The sequence below is a fragment of the Cavia porcellus genome, unplaced genomic scaffold (assembly GCF_034190915.1).
Source record: "Cavia porcellus strain 051 isolate PalLab524CR breed Dunkin Hartley unplaced genomic scaffold, mCavPor4.1 scaffold_14, whole genome shotgun sequence".
NCBI lineage: Eukaryota > Metazoa > Chordata > Mammalia > Rodentia > Caviidae > Cavia > Cavia porcellus.
In genome coordinates this window covers 67,111,501-67,135,065 of record NW_026947497.1, presented here as the reverse complement: position 1 = coordinate 67,135,065, position 23,565 = coordinate 67,111,501, and the positions used below count along the sequence as shown (strand labels likewise).

General features: G+C 39.6%; 1 protein-coding gene across 4 annotated transcripts in view; it reads right to left on the bottom strand.

Moving 5' to 3' along the window:
- Positions 1–23,565, bottom strand: part of Map3k13 (mitogen-activated protein kinase kinase kinase 13) — a 156,380-nt gene that overhangs the window by 104,440 nt on the left and 28,375 nt on the right. The window contains exon 1 of one of the 4 annotated variants that reach the window (XM_013160210.3): positions 18,235–20,825. The exons of the other annotated variants lie outside the window; for them this stretch is intronic. The gene's annotated coding sequence lies outside the window, so the exon portion shown is untranslated. Of the gene's footprint in view, positions 1–18,234; positions 20,826–23,565 lie in introns of those variants that run through there. 4 annotated transcript variants of the gene reach the window in all.

The following is a 23,565-nucleotide window of genomic DNA, read 5'->3' as shown; positions in this document are numbered from 1 at the left end:
AACTCAATTCAAAACCATCAGAAGAGCGAAGTACAAAATACGCTTGACAGTTCAAGAACTATCAAAATAGACGAACTTATTCATAAGTGAGAGGGAAGAGAAGGAAAATGTTCATGAATAGTTAATTTGCACAAAAAGATGCAGTGACTAATAAAAATTTTCAATGTATCAAAGAAATGCAAGTTAAATTAAGATACTAGCTTCTCTTTGTAAAGTGGATAAGATCTTTTGTTTTATTGCATGTTAAAGTAATATACTGCATTTGGAAGGGTATAGCAAAATAGGCACTCAAACCTTGCTGAGGGTTGAATAATGTTACGCCTGTTTGAAATTTGACAATTTAGCAACTATTTCTAAGATGACAGTATGTAACTTATCGACTGGTAATTTCTTACTGTTTATTTTTCTGAAATTCTGTATTGTTTCTACCCCTTCTTTTTCTGTTTCTTTTCTATCTCTTTAAATTAAAAAAAAAATAAATTTGACAGCAGGTATCTGTAGGTCTAGAGTGTCACTAACTTTTAAAGAGAAAAACTTAAAATTAAAAATTTTTTTAAAGTAATATCTTTTGGCCCCAAATTCGACTTTAAGGAATTTAAAGAACTGGGAATTCAGCCAGGCATGATGGCACACTCCTGTAATCCTAGCACTCGGGAGGCTAAGGCAGGAGGATCATTGTAAGTTTGAGACTAGTATGGACTACAAAGTGAGCCCAAGGCCAGCCTGAACTGTGTAGTGAGACCCTGTCTCAAAAAGACAAAAGTAAAATAAAATAAAATATTAAAAATCAGGAATTAAAAAAAAGTAGCTATGAAAATTTCATCATATAATTGTTTAAAAAAGCAAACAGAAAAACTAGGAAAATGCTAACATAATACTAACAATGGAGGATTTGTTAAAGATATTATGGTAAAACTGTATAACAGAATGTTTAAAAGTTTTATGAATTATATACTAAAATACATAAAACCAGGAGACAATATTCACGACAAAGTAAAAAAAAAAAGAAGATAACACAATAATAAGTACCATATGATCTCACACACATATATGACTAGAAGAACATAGAGAATACTTGACCATGGTTACCTCTGGATTATAGGGATTCTATAATTTGGTTTTCTCTTTTAATCTGAATTTCTAAATTATCCGTGAAGTACTGCTTTGGGGAAAAGTTTCAATGTTGCCAAAGTGATAAATGCTCATTGGTATTTTAACTTTAAAAATATCTGATACAGGGACAAATTGGGAGATGTTTGTCAAAGGACACAAAATTTCAGTAAGGAGAACTACATTCAAGCTGCTATTGTACAACATGATGACAATATGTAATGTATAACACACTATGTGTTGCAAACTTGAGAACTGCTAGGAGAGTAGACTTTAGGTGTTCTCACCATACCACTGCACATAAGTATGTGAGGTAAAACAAAAACAAACCAGTTATGGTCTTTGTCCACCTCTAATTTTAAGGAAGTGAGCCTGGAAATGATTTTGTAATACACTGTTAGACTAAATGGTGTGTCTTTTCACTAATGTGAAGATGGTCACAGCTGGGATAGGCTTTAAGGACACAGGGGAGTTTGGGATTAAAATGTTCTGATCAGAAGGTATGTGGGTGGTTTTGTTTGTTGTGGAAAAAAAAAGTATGGCACAAAAAGATTATGAGAGGAGTAGAAAGGAAGTTGAGAAATTCTGTAACATTAGAGGACGCAGTGTTACCTGGCAAAAGGGAGAGATGATGGAGTCCAGATCCGGGCAGCCACTGTGAGAAATGCCACAGATGTGAGCTGAAGGCCAGATACCAGCCAGCAGTGAAGGCCCAACAGAGGAGGAAAAGCAATCAACAGGGAAGCAGAAAACGGGACTAGGGAGGTGCTCTGTGCTGGGCACGGGCAAGGGAGAAAGGCCAAAGGTCGATGCAGGGTGGAGGAAATAAAGACTGAGGAAGTGATTATTGAATGGCTGACCATGTTCCCAGCCAGGTGGGTATGAAGGGAGAGGAGTCAGGAATGTGCTGGGTTTGATTACTATGGTGACTACTGCCACGAAGGCACACAGTAGAGCAGTGTAAGAAATGTTTAAGGAAAAAGCGAGAGGAGCTTGGGTTGGCAGAGGGACTGGACCATACATTGAGCACTTACTTCGGCACACTCTCTTCTTATCGCCTTCTTTGCCTGTGTGTGTGTTTGCCTTTCACAGTTCCCTTTGAACCCATCTACTTACTCTCGAATCTGCTCAATGTCTTTAGAAACCCTACACACCTGGGCTGGCAGACATTAGGGGCGTGTGCCTCTCTCTGCTTTCCAGGCCCATAGCAGTGACAGCAGGAGAGGGGGCACTCTTTGCACAGACATATGGACACCCACTGAAAGCATTTATAACTGAGTAACACCAAGCCAAGGGCCCTCACATGGGAAGCAGCACAGCAGTTACTAAGTGAGTAACTGACGCACACATGGTGCTCACTTTGGGATCTACTGAAATAAACATGGAACGTTTTTGCTGTATCTTTGATCTCGTGGAAATGGGCTACCTGTGTGCTAACAGCAACAGCACTGGGGCTCCTGCTACCCACAGTCCTTTCAGCTAGCACAGGCCAAGCTGTTTCCAGCTACAGTACATTATGGGTTAAACCTGCATTATGGGGTTAGGTATATCTTTTACCTTTCTACTTTTTATTATCCCCTTTCAATTCATCAAAAAATATCCTGCTGGGAGTCATTCATTTGCAGCAGAGAGGGAAAAAAAAGTGGAAATGATGCACCACACTGCCTTTTTAAGTACAGAAACCACCTTTATTTAATAAGGCAGTAATTTCACTTTGAAAGTAGGATTTGCGTGGTCTCCAAGCTCATGTGGCAGACATACATGTAAGGTGGTCCTGGATCTTTACCTCCCCGTCCATAAGCATGTAAGATCTCTCCTAGTCAGTGGGCTGCAGTAACTCTAGTGATGACAATATGCCACTGTGCGTCATGTACTACACGGGCTGTGCCTGATTACACAGCTAATTACATGACTATGTTATGTAAACGGTGGCCGCCACCTACAATCTCTCTCCATGCTAGCTATGGGGAAGCGTGCAGCAACGTTGTGGGTAGCTAGCATGGCCTTTGTGAACCTAGGGCAGATTCTAGCCAACAGGTAGGTAAAGAGAGAACAAAACAAAACAAAGAACAAACCTGAAGTGCAATCCTACAACCACAACCCACAACCCCAGGAACTGAATGCTGCAGCCAATGATGAGGTCCCCAGTTCAGCCTCCAGGGAAAACTCAGTCCTGGCCAGTACCTGGATTGAAGCTCTGGGAGACCTAAGCAGAGAACACAGCCCAGAGACTGAGGCCATACATGCCTGTTGTATTAAGCCACTGCACTTGTGATATTGTTACATAACCAAGACTGATACCATCCTCAGTAAAGGCAAGTTGGTTTACATTCATAGAAGGCATCTAAATCCCTTGCAGCTCACCTAATAAAGATCACAATGGCACACTGTACTATTCCTTTCTCTATAAATCATGGTGAGTAATGTAACAGCAAACATCCTGCCCTGTGATGCACACAAGCCTGGGCTACCAACCAACCTTAAGTCAGCTGCGATAAACATACAGTAACACTGTATGGAAAATTACGAAAAAATATTTTAGGATATTGCTCCCAATAGCCCTTGTTTCCGTAAGTCTTAGAAATGTCATTTTGGAGTTTCTTTACATAGATCTTGCTTTCCAGTATGTTTGTAAAACAGCAAAAGCCTATGGCATAGACTAAAAACACCCACAGGAGCTTGCTGACTACACCTGAAAACTGCAGAAGGGGAGGAGGAGTGCATTTGTTGCGTGTTACAGCATAACAAATGTCCCCCAAGTTTAATGGTTTAAAACAATATACCTTTATTTTCTTACACAGTTTTGGGAGATGAGGAATCTGAGGGCAGCCCAGGTGGGTGCTTCTGGCTCAGGGTCTCTCATGAAGCTGCAGTTAAGTCTGCTGAGCAGGGATGTAGTCAGCTATGGCTGTCGGCAGGAGGCCTTGGTTCCCTGTCACATGAGCCCTTCCATGGGCTATTAGAGCATCTTCATGACAATGGCAGCTGACTTTACTGAGAGTAAGTTGTCAACAGCATGCAAAAAGCTGCTGTACTTTTCATGACCTAGTTCAGGGGTTGGCAGATGTTTTCTAAGAGGGCTGGAGAGTTAGTATTTTAGGCATGCATGCCATATAGTTTGTATGACAACTGTTATGGTTTCTATCTAGATGTCCTCTACAAGTCTCATGTACTCATAGGTGGTACTTTTGGATTTCTGGACTTTTCAGAACTGTGAAAGAAGAAAAAACTGCTGTTTTAAGTCGTCTGGTTTGTGGTAATTTGTTACACTATCCCTCAGAAATGAAGGCATTCTTTTACCCACATTCTGCTTTTTCTATTAAATCCCAGAGTGATGGTTTTAAGATAAATTTTAAGGTAGATTTAAAATAGGTTTTAAACATGCCTTGCTAGTAGGAAGTGGGGCCTGGTTGGAAGAGGTGGGTCACTGTGAGGTGGCCTGGGAGGAGCTATATCCCCTCTGCTCGCCCCTCGATTCCCTACTTTCTGTCTGCCTTGGCCCTGTGCCAGGCTGTCCTGCTTTGGACCCAGCCAACTATGGAGTAAAACCTTTACACACTGTGCGCCAAAATAAACCTCCTCTTCCTTAAGTTGTGGGTGTGAGGTATTTTGTCCCAGCGATGAAGGAAGTGACTAAGATAACAACTGCTCCACTCAGTTACTGCAGTATAAAAACAGTCATCTACAACACAGAAACAAATAGGCAAGGTCTACATATCCCAAAAAATCTTTATTGTAAAACAGGCACCTAACTCCTGAGCTGGCCCTCCAAAGCCACACACTCTCACTCCTTTGTTCTTTTTGCTAGAAGTGAGTCCTTAGGTCTGGCCTATCTTCAAGTGGAGAGGAATTAGTCTCTGCCTCTTGAAGGCAGTAACAGAAAAATGTGTAAACTTGTCTTAAAACTATTACTATGAGCTTAACACAGTAAGCAGAATGTGGGTAAAAGAATGTGTGCATTTCCTAAAGATAGAGTAACAAATGACTACAGACCACTGGCTTTAAACAACAGACTTCTTTCTTCTTTTACAGTTCCGGAGTCTAGAAGTCCAAAATCAAAGTGTCAGCACACCCATGCCCATCTCTGAAGGCTCTAGGAAAAATCCATGCTCTTCCTACCATCTGCTGGCCTCTAGAAATCCCTGTCTGGCCCATGGCTGCCTCGCTCCAGGCTCCACCGCTGTTCTCACAAGACTCTCTTCCCCACATTTATCTCTGTGTGTGTTCTTCTTATTGTCCCTTCTTCCTTGAATTATTGGGGTAATTTACACATACGAAATGTATTATCTCAAGTATTTCCATTGATTATTAAGATGCTTCACATATTTTCAGCTTTCATGTTGATTAATATTTCATTTTATTTTCTTGTTAGCATTTTAAGTGCGTGTGTGCGTGTGTTTGCTCTAAAGAAAAGGGAGGCCAGATATAGCTCACGGACCAAATTCAGCTGACTGCTTGTCTTTATAAATAATAATTTACTAGAACACAGCCCTTCTCATACATTTGTGTGTTGATGGCAGCTTTTGTGCAGTTGAGTAGCTGCAACAGAGGTCATATGGCCCACACAGCCTAGAGAATTTACTATTTTGTTCTTTACAGAGAAAGTTGTTAATACTTGCTCCAAAGCAGTGGTTCTTCTATTTTACTATGAATCAGAATCCCAAAAATAGATTACTGTACCATATCTCCAGTTTCTGATTTGCTTCCAAATGAGATGGAACCCAAGAATTTTACCACTAACAAACAAATCTTAAGTAATGCCTATGCTGCTTGCTGGTAAACTATACTTTGAGAACCACTATTTGAGACATAATATTTTAACTTTATTATAATCTATCTCATAGGTTATATACTGCTTCAATTCTGCCTTTTTATGATCTGTTGTATATGTTGGACTTTTCCATTATTGTACTTTTGTTTTACTTTTACAATAAAAAGCACTTTATTGTACTTTTACTACAATATGTTGTTATTATTTTTGCTTTAAATAACTCAGAATCTGATTTTTTTCACAAATTTTTGAAAACACTTAAAGAGAAAAACATAAACAAACAAAGAAAACGAGTTTCAAAACAGTAGTAAGACAATTACAATACTTGATACATTGCAGATCTGTGTGTTAGAGCAGTTATTCAGAGTACAGGACATAGGCATAATGTCTTGTCTAAACAATATTAGCACAAAACATTCTTTTCAAGCAAAAAAACAAGCTGGCTGTATAACTACCTTAGCTATCTTTTACATACATATATTCTTTGTTTTACTCATTCTTCCTTTCTCCTATAAGTTTGTCTTGAACTGTTTGTCTTTTGAACTGTTTCTTCCCAATTCACAATACTGGGCTTTTTGTAAATTAATACATAGTAAATTTGGCCTTTTTTTTTTTTTAATTTTTTTTTGTCTTTTTCCTTTTTATTGGTACCAGGGATCGAACTCACGATTGCCTGCTTGCAAGGCAGGCGTTTATGCCGCTGAGCTAAATCTCCAGCCCCCGTAAATTTGGCTTTTTGTGATGTTCTAAGAGTTTTAACTTATATATAGATTTTTATAACTGACATTACAATAACTTAGGTTAAAAGATCTAACAGAAAAGAACAAATAGGAAACTTGACCATAGAGATGGAAAATATAGAAAAGAATCAAGAAGATATAATAGAAAAAAATTAAATATCAAAATTGAATAATTAGTTTCATAGGCATAAGGATAATATTATAAAATGAAGGTGATGTTTTCTGTTTTCTTGTTTGGTTTGTTTGTCATTTTGGGTTGTTGGTTAGTTTGGCAGTCCTGGGGGTTGAAACCAGGGCCTTCACCCTGAGCTATGCAATCAGCATTCTTCAATTTTTTTTTTTATTTTGAGACAAGGCCTCATTAAGTCACTAAGCTGTCAAGGTGGGGCCTGATTTCTTCCTGTTTCTGCCTCTCAGAGTAGGGGAATTACAAGCATGAACCGCCATGTCCAGCTCTGGTCTTTGTGCACCATGTGTTGGTGATTTCCAATTTGCTACTTACCACTTCTAATGTGCTTCCTGCATTTCTTTTTCGTTGTGCCGATGATTGTGCCAGGTTTCAGGCTTGCTGAATGTGTACTCCACCTGAGCTGTACCACGCCCCACCTTTTGTATTTCCAAACTATGACATTTGAACACTCATCCTGAACCTTTCAACTGGAAACAAAGTTCTATTATTATTATATTTTCTCAAAGTTTCTCAAAGCAGCCAGAAAACCTACCTGTTTTTCCACATGTATTCCTATGAGCCTGATTTTTAGTTTTTATTTTGGTACTGGAAATCAAACTCAGAACCTGGTGCTTGCCACGTGGGCACTGTGCCACTGAGCTGTCTTGACAGCCCCCTGTAAACCTCATTATCTGAACATTTTCCAGGTAACAAATTATACATGCAGCGTTTTTTGAATTTCTTTATTAATAACTTTTTAGGGTCTTCCTTGATGAGTTTATTCCCTAGTTTGTGACTCCCTGGTTATTTTAAGTAAGTTGAGTGAGAGTTTCCCAGATATATGGTAGTGATTGTGTTCTCCCCACTCTCACCATACTATTAATTCTGAAAGCTGGAAGAACAATAGGAAGATAGCCTGGCGGGGTGGGGGGTGGGTAGGAAGCTGGATTTCCTTCTGGATTATAATTAAGAATCAGGTTGAAAAAAGAGAGAGATCAGTTCCTAGGCCCATGCTGATAAATATTAGAGTAATACAAGCATCTTTCTTTCCATTTGAGCCCTCAAAACCCTTCTGTCCTTTTCTGATATTTCACATCTTTCTCACTGGTCATCTGACTTTAATAGAGACCAAAAACTGCTTTTCAATTTTTTGGGGGTGTCTTTTTGAGATACCATCCCTACAGTTCAGGCTGGCCTTGAGCTCACCTTGAAGCCCAGGCTGGTCTCCAATTTGCAAGGATCCTCCTGCCTCAACCTCTCCAATGCTGGGATTATAGGCATGCACTGCCACACCCAGCCTGCTTTTCAAATTCTGATGTGAAATTCTTTTCATCATCTGCATTACCATCCTACCTCAACTTACTTGCCTAAGAGCTCCCCTGCCCATTCATCAACAGTGTCATAAAGTACTGAGCAGGTTGTTTACTTTGTTGCATGTATTAAGAAGTAGGGAAGTACTTTCCATGTGTTCCAGAATTATCTTTGATGCTTGTGAAATGATCCAGACAAATTGCTTCTGCTGAGTTCATACTACAATGTATTATGACATAAATTTTACAAGGATTGATCATATCATTTTGCTATGGAAACCACTAATACACATTTCACAACATGGCATTCAAGACTCAGTCTTTGATACCTGGGTGTGGTGGCACATGCTTATAATCCCAGCACTCTGGGAGGCCGAGGCAGGAGGACCACAAGTTTGAATCCAGCCTGGACAACTTAGTAGCTTAACAATATAAAAAATAAATTAAAAGAAAAATAAAAAGGACTGAGGATGGAGATCAAGAATTCAATACCCAATACAAAAATTTTTTATTCTGTAATGATCAAGGCAGTATATTATCTGGTTATAATCATGCTGGTTGTCCCTGAGGAATGCAGTAAGACATTACTATTTCATTTACCAAATGGAGGAAGCTGGGACACAGACAGTTGATTAGAGGAGACAACTCAGCCCGCATGGAGGTACACCCCTCTACTCTGTGGGCTCTGGGAGGGACAGGCAGGATAATTCAAGCCCAGCCTGGCCAGCTTAGCAATTTATAGAGATCTTGTCTCAAAGTAAAACAAAAAGGATCGGTCATGTAGCTCAGTGTGAAGGTCCTGGGTTCAATCCCTAGCTCTGAGAAAGAGAATGAGAGAGAGACAGAGACAGAGAGAACAGAGACAGAACCAGAAAGACAGAAAGAGAGAAAGAGGGCAAGAGAGAGAGCCAAGAAAGTATTTATTAGAGAGAGAGAGACGCCCAAGAAAGTATTTATTGCAGAGCCTGAGTGTCTGGAGTATACACACACACACACATATGCAGAAATACGTGTTTCAGCAGTAGGGGAGAAGGCAACAATTTTCTCTTTAACAGAATATATTTTATTATCAAAAAGAAAATTGGGAGACCAAGAAAGAGATGGAGGAAGTAGGAAGAAGGAACAGAAAGGGAATGGAAATAATAATTCAGATGTATTACATACACATACCAACTTTTCACAAGGAAAGCTCCTATTATGTACTGCAAATTAGTGGTAAATTTAAATAAAAAAGGCCCCTAAGTTCTAGTCACATGTGGTCTCCAGTAAGCCCTAAGCCAGCGATGATGAACCTTTCAGAGTGTCATGGTAACAAACTGCCAGTTGTGGCAAGTGGACCACAGGTTCACGATCACCGAGTCCATTCAGATGACAGCGATGATTTTCTGGATTTGGCTGTTGGCTTTCCACATTCAGGACAGACATCTATTACAGTGGTTCATTTTAAAATCCAGCCCAGAAATATGATACAGGGAATTTCTTTTCTTTTTCTATTCCTTGTGGCGTTACTGGTCACCGCAGTTTCTGTCTAAGATCTCTTTCCCTGAACAAGACAAGCCTGAGGCCCAATTCTGGTTAAGTGTGACTCTGGTTTCCTCCTACCTTCTCTACTGGTTCCTCTTACTTCTTTTGGGACAACTCATAGTCCAGAAAACCTCAGTTCAACAGCAGCAGCAGGTAGAGAGGATGCGGGTGAGGTCAGGGAAGTATGAGTCAGACAGTGGGCACAGGCTGGCAGGGCCTTTAGGCCACTAGGAACTTAAAGAATTGCAGGAGCAGAACAGGCAGTCAGGGAAAAGCTAAAGGTTAACAATCTGGAGTTTGGTAAATAGCGTACAGGGCAGATTTGATGGGGCAAAAACACAAAGCCAATAGCCAGGGAAATGCAAAATCCTTGGCATCTTTAGTCAGTAAGCCCTTATTCCTCTTTCAATGGTGAATTCTCATCTAATGTGACACTGGACAAAAGTCCCATCAATATTAATAACTGCAGCAGCTAACTGGTTGACCAGTGAGTGCAGGATGGGGTCTTCTGGGCTCGACTGTTTTCTTCACTTGTTGAAAGCAAATGAACCCAATTATATTAATTTGCACCAAAAAAGAAAGGAACTGATCATTTACTTAATATAGCTCTCAAAAACAGCAATGTTCTAGGAGTGACCAAAGCAAGCCTTCCCTGAGAATAATCCATTTACTCCCTGCTGTTTAGTTCAATGCTCCAGATGAAAAAAAAGGATTCTGAGGTCATTTGGGGAGATGCTATATGACAGTATTATTAGAAACATTAACATAGTAAAGATTCTGAGAAATCTGGTAATAAGTACAGAAGCTCATTTAATTTTATAGTTAGTGCTTTCAGCATCCTCCTTAAGAAAGCCTCAAGATAGCAAAGATGTTTTCCTCTAGCCCCGCATCCCCCAGCTTTCTGGTTCTTAGTTTTATGTTTAGATCTAGGATCCACGGCTATTTTTGTGACTGAAGTTAGCGCCTACCACCCATGAAAAAAAAGCCAAGTTTTGGAACATGTTAAAAAGACTACACTTTTCTCACTGAACTGACTTGCTACTTTGCTCCAAAGATCAATGGCCGTATCTATTTTTATTTTACATTTTATTCTAGCCCACTGATATCAGTCTATACACAGACTACTACACTGGCTTATTGAAGCTTTACAGTTTAGTCTTCAAATCATGTGTTATAAATCATCTGCCTCATTCCTTTTAAAATTTTTTTAGATACTCTATCACTAGAATTTTTTTAGAGATTATACTGGATCTATATGCACATCTACTTAGAGAGAATTTTCATCTTCACAATTTTGAGTTTTATAGTCCATGAGCATGATATATGTATATTGTGTGTGTATACATATATATATATATATATATGTATATATATATATTCTTCCATTAATGACTGGGTTCCATTCCTATGACTAAATTCTTAAATGAATTGGTTGCTATATGAGCATTTGTACACAGTATGTACATCACCATATTCTGAACAAAAATATGGTCAAAAGAAGTTCCAACTTGACAACTTTGCTTTATTTGCATAACTCTTACATGAAGTCCTATAATGTATAAAGTACTATAATGTATAAAGCTATCATACAGTAGTGTACAATACAATCAGCAGAAATTATAGTGCTAAACTAGAGAAGCCACCATAAGGCCACAGTGCTGCTCACGCTCCTGCACTGTAAAACTGAATGCAGGTTGTGAGTCCTGGCACAGGCTGCAAGTCTAAGTAGTGTGCCCAGGGGCCAAACATGTTCTCTGGAAGAAAGACAGCCTCTTAAACTCATGGTGCTGGAAAACTGGCTCTCTACATGCTGAAGACTAAAAGTAGACCATGCACTAAATAAGTCAAAATGGATCAAAGATTTAAATACTAAAGCAGAAACACTAAATCTACTGGAAGAGAAAATAGGTGGAAATTTTGAAGACAGGTGTAGACAGAGACTTCATGAACAGAGCTTGCATGGGAAATACCACAAAGAATCAATAACTGGGATCTCATTAAAAAGCCTTTGCAGGGGCTGGGGATTTAGCTCAGCGGCATAAGCGCCTGCCTTGAAAGCAGGCAGTCATGAGTTCGATCCCTGATACCGATAAAAATGAAAAAAAGCCAAAAAAAAAAAAAAAAAAAGGCTTTGCACAGCAAAAGAAATCACCAACAGAGTGACAAGATTCCCACAGATTAGGAAAGTATTTTGGCCAATTGTCCCTCACACAAAGAACTTCTACCTAGAACATACAAAGAATTGAAAAAAGTCAGACTCACCAAATTCAAAGACTCAATCCAAAAATGGGCATCTGAGATGAATACATACTTATTATATGAATAAATACACATTGCAAATAAATACATGAAAAAATGCCCACTATCTTTGGTTATTTGAGAAATACAAATTAAAATAGCACTGAGATTCCATCTCACCCCAGAAAGAATGGCTATCATCAAGAAATCAACCAATGGGGCCAAGGGTTTAGCTCAGTGGCGTAAGTGCCTATTTGGCAAGTGCGAGGTAATGAGTTTGATCTCTGGTACAAAAAAAAAAAGAAAGAAAGAAATCAACCAATAACAAATGCTGGAGTGGCTGTGCGGAAAAGGAACCTTTCTCCATTGTTGATGGAATGGTAGATTGGTGAAATCACTTTGGAAATCAGTATGGAGATTCCTCAAAAAACTAAGAGTAAAAATCCCATTTGATCTAGCTATTACCCTTCTGGGTATCTTCCTGGAAGAATTAAAAATGTCACACCATAGGATATATGTGGATCCATGTTATAGCCGCACAATTTGTAATAACTAAATCTTGGAAACAAATGCCCATCAAGTGAGGAATAGATAAAAAAGATATGGTCCTTTTATACAATGGAGTACTACTCAGTCATAAAGAAGAGAAAATTGGAGACATTTATAGGTAAATGGATGCAATTGGAGACCACACTCATAAGTGAAATAAGTCAGACTCATATGTGTAAACATCATATTGTCTTACTGGTGTGAGAAACTGAAAGAGTAAATAAGGACCAAAATATAAATAGATACTGTGAAATGGAAAGAAATTGTTCAAAAGGAAAGAGGAACTAAGGTGGGGGAAAAGGAAAAGAAAGGAAGGAAAAAGTTCATTGAAAAGAAAGATTTGTGTTAATATCATTTGGAGAATTTTTTTATGCCCATATTTTGTACTATGGGTAACTATTTGGAAGTTAATACACAATGTGTTAACTATTGTTATTTTATTATTTTGTTATGATATTTTTTATTTTTTCCATAAAATCAAACAAACACAATAAACAGCATGCCTGGTGGTAATTCTGAACAGTCATAAACATGTAGGTCACTGAATGAGGGATAGCTGTATATATTTTTGACATACATGTGCTTCACATACACACACACACACATATACATATATGTTATATATGTACTTTTTATTACATGCTTCTTAAAATTTTTAGCAATGTTTTATAGTCTTCAGTACCATATAGAGGTTTTGTATTCTTTTTGAGGATTTATTTTTTTATGTATTTTTATACTGTTAATGATTATATTTTTACTTATTTTCTAATGTCTTAGTTCTAGTTGTTTCTAATGACCATATTGACTATAAACTGTGATTTTACAAAACTTATTAGTTAGCTCAGTTTTCAAATTGATTCTATAGGTTGTTTTTAGTATACACATCTTGTCAGTGTGTGAATAATGACCATTTTATTCTCCTATGAAATGCTTGCCTTTACTTATTTTTGTCTTGGCCCCACACTAAGCATTTAATATGCATTATCTTGTTTGTTCTTCACAATAAGCCAGTGCTGTTTGCATTTAACCTCTGCTGTAATGTAGATCCAGGTGCTGCAGACTGCCCACCTGGCAGGACTGGGAAGGAGTGGAAACTTATGAAAAGGTAGGATCCAGAGGCTGGCGGTTTAGCTCAGCGGCATAAGCGCCTGCCTTGCAAGCAGGCAGTCGTGAGTTCGATCCCCAGTACCCATAAAAAGGAAAAAGACAAAAAAAAAAAAAGAAAGAAAGAAAAGAAAACGTAGGATCCAGCACAGGCTTTCCAATCACTGGAGCCTGCTCCTGAAGAAGGGCTCTGGTCTCTTCCTCTCTCTTTTCACATCTGGGCCACGAAAGGAAAGATTCTGCTATACCAGGTGCATGTACCATGATGAGCTGCAACCTCCACCCCACAAAAGGGCTGTAAAAGTAAGGGGTTTGTCCGATCACGGACATGAAGCTTTCAAAACTGTGAGCAGAAGGAACCTTTCTACTCTGCAAGCTGCTTAGGATACTGCGTTTTGTTACAGTAGTAGAAAGATGGCTAACAAAGCACACAAGAGCCTCAAAAAGTGTCAACAGGTACTAAGGCATGAGGGACTGGAGGCACAGGGCATGGGAAGTTGCTATTTGATGGGAACAGTTTCAGTTTTGTAAGATGGGAAGGTTCTGGAATTCTGTTACACAACCATGTAAATATATAACACTTAAAAATGGCTAGGCTAGACTGGAAAACTTCGTGTTGTTCTAAAATCATAATTAAAAGCAAAAAATATTTTTAGAAACATTAATAGAAAATTTATTGTAAATTCTAAAACAAAAACTACACCTATGCTGAAACCATTTTTTAAACCTATCAGATTGGCAAAACTCCAAAGCTTTGATTACACTCTCAGTTGGCAGGGATCTGGGAACCGTGCTCTCACACATTTCCAAGGGGACAGACAGTGATGCAGTCCCAGGGAAGGTAGTCTCTGTGACACCTTCAGTCTAGTAATTCTACAGCGGAGAACTTAATCATCCAGACACACCATAAGCATCTGTGCAACGATGTACCGACAAGGTTATAAACTACAACGTTGTTTACAATAGGAGGACACTGGAGACAAACAAATACCCATTGCTAGGTGACAGGGTAAGTAAGTTATAGTACGCCACACACTGCTGTAGTGAGCGCCTATTTAAAAACGAGGAAGCTCTGTACATGCTCAAAAGGAAAGATATCATGATTCCCCATTATGTGGCCTTGAAGCCTTATAAAGTTTTCACTTATTAATTGGAAAGGCTTTATTCTGGGCTTCTTGATATGGAAATATTTGAAGCTATAGTATATGAAGTTTTATTCAAATATTTCAAGGAAAAAGACAGACACTATGGTAACTACTATTAAGTCGGGTTATTTGGTGGTGAAGCACTAGGTTGCTGAAACAGTCATGCTTTGACCTGTATTGTTATATTTTTATGTCCTGTTTTATCTCAATCTCTCCCTTATTCATTAAAAAATTATTTAGTTATTTCTTATTTTTTTTAATTAAGGGGAAAAATTTAAAAAAATAGCAGGATATATAATAGTAACTTTTTTGATTTCCTATTAACTTGAAGTCCTGTAATACTCCCACTATCTTGTTTTGACTGATTAGACTCTGTTCCATTCTGTATGATAGTATGAAGTTTGAGGGTATAGGCAACTACTTTGAAGGCAATAAGATTCACTAAGATGCCCATTCTGGTTTGACTATTGTCTCCTTGGAAGTCCTGTAATGTTTACAATGCTTAAGTTTTATTGGTCTTGTTCTCTACTGTTTTGTTCAACTTTATAATATCTAATGAGATAGACAATTCTTTTTAAGGAAACAAGAGACATTGTTGATAACCATTGTTGATAACCTTGTACTCTGTTTTACATCATGTGCTATGTCTATCCTTGGTTTTGACTGACAGCTTTGTTTTGCCATATTTGACTTTATTCTCTCCCCCCAAAAAAGTAATAAGAACTAAGGAGTAATAAAACCCAAAATGTATATATTTTGTTGTAAAAAAGAGAGGGGAAAAAAAAGAGCTCTAAAGGATACAACAGCAAGTGTGTTTAGGTGTTAAATAGCTGACCATACTAATGTTTTTAGTTGGATCATTGAACACAACTGTTTGCAGTCTCACTGTTTGAATGTCCACTTTGTATGCTTTGATACTGTGATTGAGCAACTATCTCTAAGATGATAATATGTAATCTATTAACTGGTGATTTCTTACTGTTTTTTTTTTTTTTTTTGTAGTTCTGTATTACTTGTACCCTTACACCGCTTTGTTTTGTTTTGTTTTTTCTCTTTTTCCTTTTAAATAAAATTTTAAAAAAAAGTTCTCTAAAAGATACAACTGCATGTATATTTAAGTGTATAAGATAGATAATCATATTACTGAATTTTTGTTGGGATCATTGAACAGAACTATTTGAAAGTCCACTTTGTATGCTTTAATTTTGTAACTTGAACAACTATTTCTAAGATGACAATATGTAATCTATTAACTAGTGATTTCTTACTGTTTATTTTTTTGAAATTCTGTATTACTTGTACTGTTTTTCTGTTTTTTTTCTTTTTCTATTTAAATAAACTTAAAAAAAAAAAGAGGAAAGATATTCCGCATGCATTACAAACGAAATTCATAACTGTGTAAAAAGGAGAGAAACAATCTATTTGTACTTGTTTATACCCTTGCATGTACATTAAGTAGTTCTGGAAGGTCACATCGAGCACTAATAGCAATGATTCGGGGACCCTAAATGGGAAACGGATGGGTGGGGGATTAGCCAGGATGGGAAGAAAATTCCCACACTTACAGATAGATTTTAATGACACCAGTGATATTAACCTATGATTGACCCATTTACCAAGTGTCCACTATATGTCAACAAGGCCCTGGCAATACAGCACTGAACTTATGCGCCCTTACTATTTTAGAATTATATTCTAGGGGAAAAGACCAAACCTGTGTTGTGCCTGTGTGTGTGCATGCGCACATGGTATACACATTTTTAAAATTATAAAGTTTAATCGTGCCAGAGAGCTACTTTTCAAAAAACTTAATCAGGACAGAGGAAGAAGAAATGAGGCGGTGGGAGAGAATCCTGGCGCTCCTTTGGCTGGAGCGTCTGGGGAGCCGCCCTGAGCAGGAGGCATCTGAGAAAACAGTTGAATGACTGCAGGGGAAAGAGCCTTCCAGGCAACAGAAAGGAGCAAGCCTGACGCGTCCAAAAATCAGCAAAGCTACCTGGATAGTGGGAGCAAGGGAGGCAAGAAGACAGGGCGGCGATGCTGCCTGACCGGCTCCGCACAAAGAGCAGTGGGCTCTGCGGAACTTGGTCTCTGGTGTGCAGGGTGCAGGCAGCTATGGGGCGGGGTTTAAAAGTTGCCCAAGGGGGGCCGACTGGGAGCCAGCCACTGCACACCTGTGGGCCTCCAGGTTGTTAAAAGACTGAGCTACTTCAAATCTAGCCTGGAGACAGCTGCTTTCCTGGGAACAGTGTCGCCTGCCACACTGGCTTCTTTCCCAGAGCCCTCCCACCTCCCTCCCGCTTGCCCGGGAACCCATAACTAAATACCGTAAGTGACTGGTGGAAGAGGCTGGGGGAGGCTAAGCAGCTCAGGACCCTGGAATCACTGAGGTCCAGCGCGCAGTGGGGCGAGTGAAGAGCGTCCGTGCCCGACAGCCCTGAGGCAGCTTGGAACAGTGTGTCCTGGGCTTTCATCCCAAGAGGCAGCTGGGGCCCAGCCCCCTTGCAGGCTCTGCCACCCCTAAGTGCAGGGATAAAAAGCAGGCAGGAGACACAGGCTGCCTGTCCCTAAGCTCAGGGCCAAGGTGAGGACAGCGGGAAGGGGAAATTCAGCTTCTACAGAAACTCTTTTCAGTAGTTTCCAGGTGATCTGAACCCCTGCAGGCCAAAGCTGACCTTTAGCACTTTTATATAATATGTTTACTACATCAAACTTTGTATATTCAAAGCTGTGAAATTGTCAGGTACCAGGACCCCCCCCCCCCATACACTGTTAAAAGGAAATCAAAATGCAGACTTTGGCAAAACATCAAATGTGGCCTTAACATTTCCAGTATGTTTATGTAACAATGACTGGTCCCAGAATCCAAAATTCAATTAGACCAAGCACAGCCGAAACATGGCAACTCTATCTTCACACGCAACTTGTTTTATCTACTACACTGCTGGAAGTTTCATTTGGTAAATCAGCATAGATGTCAAAATCTTTAAAAAAAAAAGAGTGATTTTGCCAAAGTAGTATGACATTTCTCATGCTGCTCCCCACTTCACCCACATTCACCAAGTTCTTCCTCTTTGAAACACATTCTGCTGCTCCGAAACCTAGGATCCCAGCTCTGTTCCATTTTCACTTCTACTTCATTCTCATTCATTTAATTTCCCTAAACCTAAAAATCGCCAATTTAATTATATCACCATAGTATTTGCTAACACAAACTTGTAACATGAACCTAAACTAAAGGAAAAGTAACTGGAAAGAACATAGGAGAAATCTAAGCACTATTTAGAAATAACAGATCTCAAGGCAGCTGGTATGCATTTACTCACTTTTACTTTCTGACTGTAAACACCCCAGGACATTAAAAATTCTTTCATGCAAGCAGTAAGTGTTGAAAAGCTGAAAAGCTTCACAGTTTTCCTTTTCAAAAATAAAACAACTGAAATGCTGAAACTTTAAGTAGATCTAGTGTACAACATTAAAAGCCAAACAGGAACTTAATTTAATCTTATGGAAGTTACTCTTATAACCCTTTTTATATTAAAGTCATAATAGATTTTTTTTTTAAAGTACTTACACCAAGCTGAAGTCTGGACAGACAGCATGAAACTAGCAGCAGCCGCCGGTTCCCTCACAGACTAAACTTTGTCCCTTCCTGCTCTTTCTGGATCAGGTTCACAGTGATACACATTTACTGGCCTTGGAAGCCACCACCCAACTGCAAGGTAGGAGGGTTTGTTCATCCAGCTCCTGGTCCAGAATCACTTATCACAACTTCTCCATGGCTAGGTTGAATGTGCTCAAAGAGAGAAATGTAAGGATGATTCCAAGGAAAGCCTGAAAAAAAATCTCATAATCTCTGATGGCTGGGTTTTGGTTTCAGAGGGGATTTCCCATTCCAGTATGTTCCTAGGGTCAAAAAGAAAATTCTTTTGAACTTCAAATATCTTGCTTTCTTCCTTTATGGATGCTTCCCTCCCTGCTCTAAATCTATATATTGTGCAAGAATGGCTGAATGGGGTCTGAAAGGTTTTCTTTGCTATTCTTTTTTTTTTTTTGTCTTTTTCCTTTTTATCAGTACCAGGGATCAAACTCACCACTGCCTGCTTGCAAGGCAGGCGCTTATGCCGCTGAGCTAAATCTCCAGCCCCTCTTTGGTATTCTTTATCGCCTTCATCTCCATGCTCCCCGTATTACCAGTACGAGAAACAATGCAGAGTTCTTGGTAAACTTAGTGCTTTCTTTCAAAACACCTGCCAATTTAATGTAGAAATGAGAACTTTGATCCCAAATTCTGTTCTTTGCCAGATAAAATGTTATGCCGTTTTATCCTCTTCCCATTCCACTGAGCTTTGTTTCCTGAACTACTATGTGTCTGCATTTTGTACCACTGGATTTTGAAGCAGCGACCGTTTTAGATATACTTAGGGCTCAAATCACTTCAGAAACTTTATCTTCTACTCGCCCACACAATACATTGGGATCATCGTAAAATCTTCTTATTCCAATTCTCTGTATCCAATTTGACTCCTTCACTATCCGCTTGATCTCCTGCAGTGAGCACTGTGAAAGGCAGAATAAGCCCCCTCTCTACAAAGATACCCACCTCCTAAACATCAGGACTGGTCGATGGTGGCCAAAAGGATTTCATCAAGGTTAAGAACACTGAGATGAGGAGATTATCTTTTTTTTTTAATCGGTACTGGGGATAGAACTCACGACTACGTGCTTGCAAGGCAGGTGCTTATGCCGCTTGAGCTAAATCCCCAGCCCCCGAGGAGATTATCTTGATGGGCCCAATCTAATCACAAGAACTTCTAAAGGTGGTGAACGTTCCTCAACTGTGGTCAGACAGCGGTGAGATGAGGTCTCAACCAGCTCTTACTGGCCTTGAAGATGAAGCTAGACATGGCAAGAGATGGATTTTGGAACAAGTTTTGATGACATCTTAATGTCAGCCAAGTGAAACTCATATTGGATTTTGACCTACACAACAGTAAGATAATATATTTGTAGGGTTTTCTGTTTTGTTTTTGCAGTACTGAGGACTGAGCCCAGGGACTGAGTTATATCCTCGGCCCTTTTTTATTTTTTATTTCAAGACAGGATCTTACTAAATTGCCCTGGAAGAGCGGGGTATCATGGTGCACGTCGGTAATCCCAGCACTCAGGAGGCAGAGGCAGGAGGATTACCAGATGTTTGAGATCAGTGTTGGATCTATAGTGAGATCAAGGCCAGCCTGCACTATGTAGTGAGACCCTAACTCAAAGAAAACCAGAAACAAGGCCAAGTTGTCCAGTGTGAGTTCAAACTTCAGATCCTCTCACCTCGGTAGTGCTGGGATTAACCCGAGAGCTGGATGAAGGGCATGCCCAGCTTAAATAGGTGTTGTTTTAAGTCATAGAGTTGATCACACTTTTTTATGGCAGTAATAAAAAAAAAAATGGGTGCTTTAAATTCATCATGCTCCTTTTAAAATATACCAAAAAAAGCACTCCAAATGAGGTGTGATTAAGAAAAAAATCTGTAGAATTATCAGTTTCCTTAGTCTGGTTACTACAAATTTATTATTTTATATTGTTAATGCATTATATTCTTAACTCAATAGACACCTAGGTCTTTATCACATGAGCTATATCCAACCAGATGCCTGACCTTCCCTTCTGTCTCCCATTTAATGGGGTCAAACGCACACATTTTTGGAGTGTGAATCCTGGTTCTATTTAAAGTTGATACAGGAAATACGAACAGCTCTTAAATACATGAAGACACTTGACCTTGCTCAGTATAAGGGAAATAGAAAGCCAGGCATGGTGGTGCACACTTGCAATCCTAGCACTCTGGAAGGCTGAGGTAGAAAGATCATAAGTTCTAGCCCAGCCTAGGGAATTTAGCAAGACCTTGTGTCAAAATTTAAAAAGGAGGTGAGAATGTAGTTCACTGTAAAGGCCCTGGGTTCAATCCCCAGCTCTGGAAGGAGAGTGAAAGACAGAGATATACAGACAGACAGAAACAGATTGTGTGTACTTTTCAGGAAGAATAAATCACAAACACTAGTGGTCTGTAGGAAAGAGAATTCAGAGGGCCTCTAAGGTTTTGAGGTAGAAAGCAGACATATATTTTTTTCCTTTTTGAATCTGTAACAAAGCTGGTATTACCTATTTAAAAATAGATATGCTAGTGGGTGTAGTGGTATATTCTTGTAATTCTAGAGCTCTGGGTACTAGGCAGGAGGACTGATAGCAAGTTCGAGCCCAGCCTGGGAAATTTAGTGACTTAGCAAGACTTTGTCTCAAAATAAAAAATAAAAAAGGAGGGCTAGAAGATACAGCTCAGTGTAAAGACCTTGCCTGGTTTTAATCTCCAGTAATAAAAAAGCTAAAATTCAATATGTAACCTGGATTAGATGCTACAATAGAGAAATTTTAGTAGTGGAAAAAAAATTATAAAAATTTCAGAAAAGACAGATTTTAGTTAATGGTTATATAACAATGTTAATTTGTTACTTTTGACAAATGAACCAGTAGCTGCAGAAGATGTTATTATGAGGAGAAACTGAAAGTTATAGGGACTTTCTAGAATGTCTGGAAATGTTCTGTAAGTTTACAATTATTATGAAAAATGTTACTAAAACAACAAATACATACTAAAAAATTATTGGGTGGTTTTGAGCAAAATGGCTTGGAGAAAGGAGAAATTGGTACCAAAGACTTCAGATGGGAAACCGTGAAGGAATCATGGTATGAAGCAACGAAAGCCTTAGGTAAAGGCCATGAAAATAGATAATCAGAAGATACATGTGGAAGGAAAAAAAATAAAATTATTTGTAATGTCACTGAGAAATGAGAATAAGGAAACTAATGACAAAGGACAGGAAGCAGGAGCATGAAATTAATTTAATTAATTCAACAAATATTTGTTGGTACCTACTATGCCAGACACGATGTGATAAGGTGAGAGTAAGTTTATAAACACCAAGTATGGAGTGAACACAACATGTCCAAAAGGATAAAGAGGATGGGATTCCGGTGAGAGGACAGACCAGGACTAGTTGAGAAAGTTTAACAGAGCCAGCACAGAGGTGTAGGACATAAACACAGGGGACAAGAGTGGTGGCAAAGAGCACAGGGAAGGAATGGGCAAAGGGTTTGGGAAAGCAGCATGATAGTGTTAGTGTCTAGAAACCAAGGTGAAAAGAAAGAGCTAAGACGCGGCCCACCAAATGCACTGTCCAAGCAGTAAGGATGTACAGAGGACCACAGGACAATTGCTCAAAAGGAGAAAGACAGGATGGGGAGAACATGGCGGACAGACAACAGCAACTACTGAAGGCTCTCTGAAAGGCTCAGCTCAGAGGCCAGGAATGATGCGGACTAAGGAGATACGAACCACGAACTGGGCTGAGAGAATCCAACTTAGGATACAGTCCTGGCGCTAAAATAGGAACAGAAAAGACTCGGTGTAGAGGCTCGACCCCGCGCCATTGGAAACCGCGATTTGGGTTTCCCGCCGCCCGGCAGCTGGCTGCCTCCACAGCGGCTCGGCAAGGAGAGACGCGCCGAGCTCTGGGAACGGGAGTCTGCGAACGGAGTCGGAAACAGGACGGACAAAGAGGCGTACATGAAAACTGACTGGTGGCGAGGTGAGAGAGAAACTACCCCCTACCACAGTTTGACTCCAGCGGAGGTTTTTCTGGGCTCAGGCAGTCCTGTAAGAGCAGGGCGCGGTGGCAACTCCAGCCACACATTCCCCTCTCGGACGGGATTGGTGAAAAGTCCCTGGCCTGAGTGACGCTGCTGGCAGACTCCCTAGGCTGGCCTAACCCAGATCCCAGAGCCTGCCGGTGGCCCGGAGGAGCGACTGACTCCCGCATAGGCTGCCTCCTCCGCAACTCCCTGGGGCGCAGCGGTGGGCGGGAACAACTAGCCAGCGCAATTTGATCAGGCTGTGGCTGACAGGCAGGGAAGCCGGGCCTCCCATGTAAGCTTGCATTTTATAAGGAACAGAAAATATGGGGAAGGGAAGCAACAAAAAAGGCTCCTCGGCCCCCAATCCTGAGAATCAGGCAATAGTGGACACCGCACCAATATACATTAAGCGCCATATAGAGAGCCTCATAGACCAATTCAGGAATGAAGTTATCAATGACCTGAAGCTAGAAGTATGCAGAATAGTTAGAGAAATGCTAAGCACCACCCAGGAAAAAGCAGATGGTGGAATGGAAGAACAGAAAAAGAGGGGAGAATTGCTTGATGGAGAAAACAGAGAAAGCATTGAGTATGTGAAGCAGGTTCAAAGGGACTATCAAGAAATTAAGAAGTCTATCCAAGACTGGCATAACAGCTTGAAAGAAACTAAGGACAGACTATCTGAACTGGAGGGCAGACTTGAAACATGGGAGAATGAAATGAAAAACTTCTTAAAAATAACAAAGAAACAAACAGCAATAATACAAAGACAAGAAGATGATAAGAGGAGCCATAACTTAAGGATTAAGAACATAAAAGAAGAAGTAGGGACACAAACAAGTGAACTACAAAAGCTACTCACAGAAATAATCCAGGAGAATTTTCCTAATTTAGCAAAAGGTAAAGATACTCAGATGTATGAGGCATACAGGACCCCAGCTACCTACAACCCAAACAGAGAAACACCCAGGCATATAATAATAAAAATTCCAGAAATTCAATACAAGAACAGAATATTAAAAGCTGTAAGAGACAGATCACTTACAAGGGAACACCCATCAGAATTACAGCAGATTTCTCTTCACAAACCATCAAATCACGAAGAGCATGGGGAGAAATAATTCAAGCTTTGAAAGATAATAATCGCCAGCCAAGATTGAGATATCCTGCACAACTGTCCCTGGAAATTGATGGAAAAACGAGGTGCTTCCAGGATAAA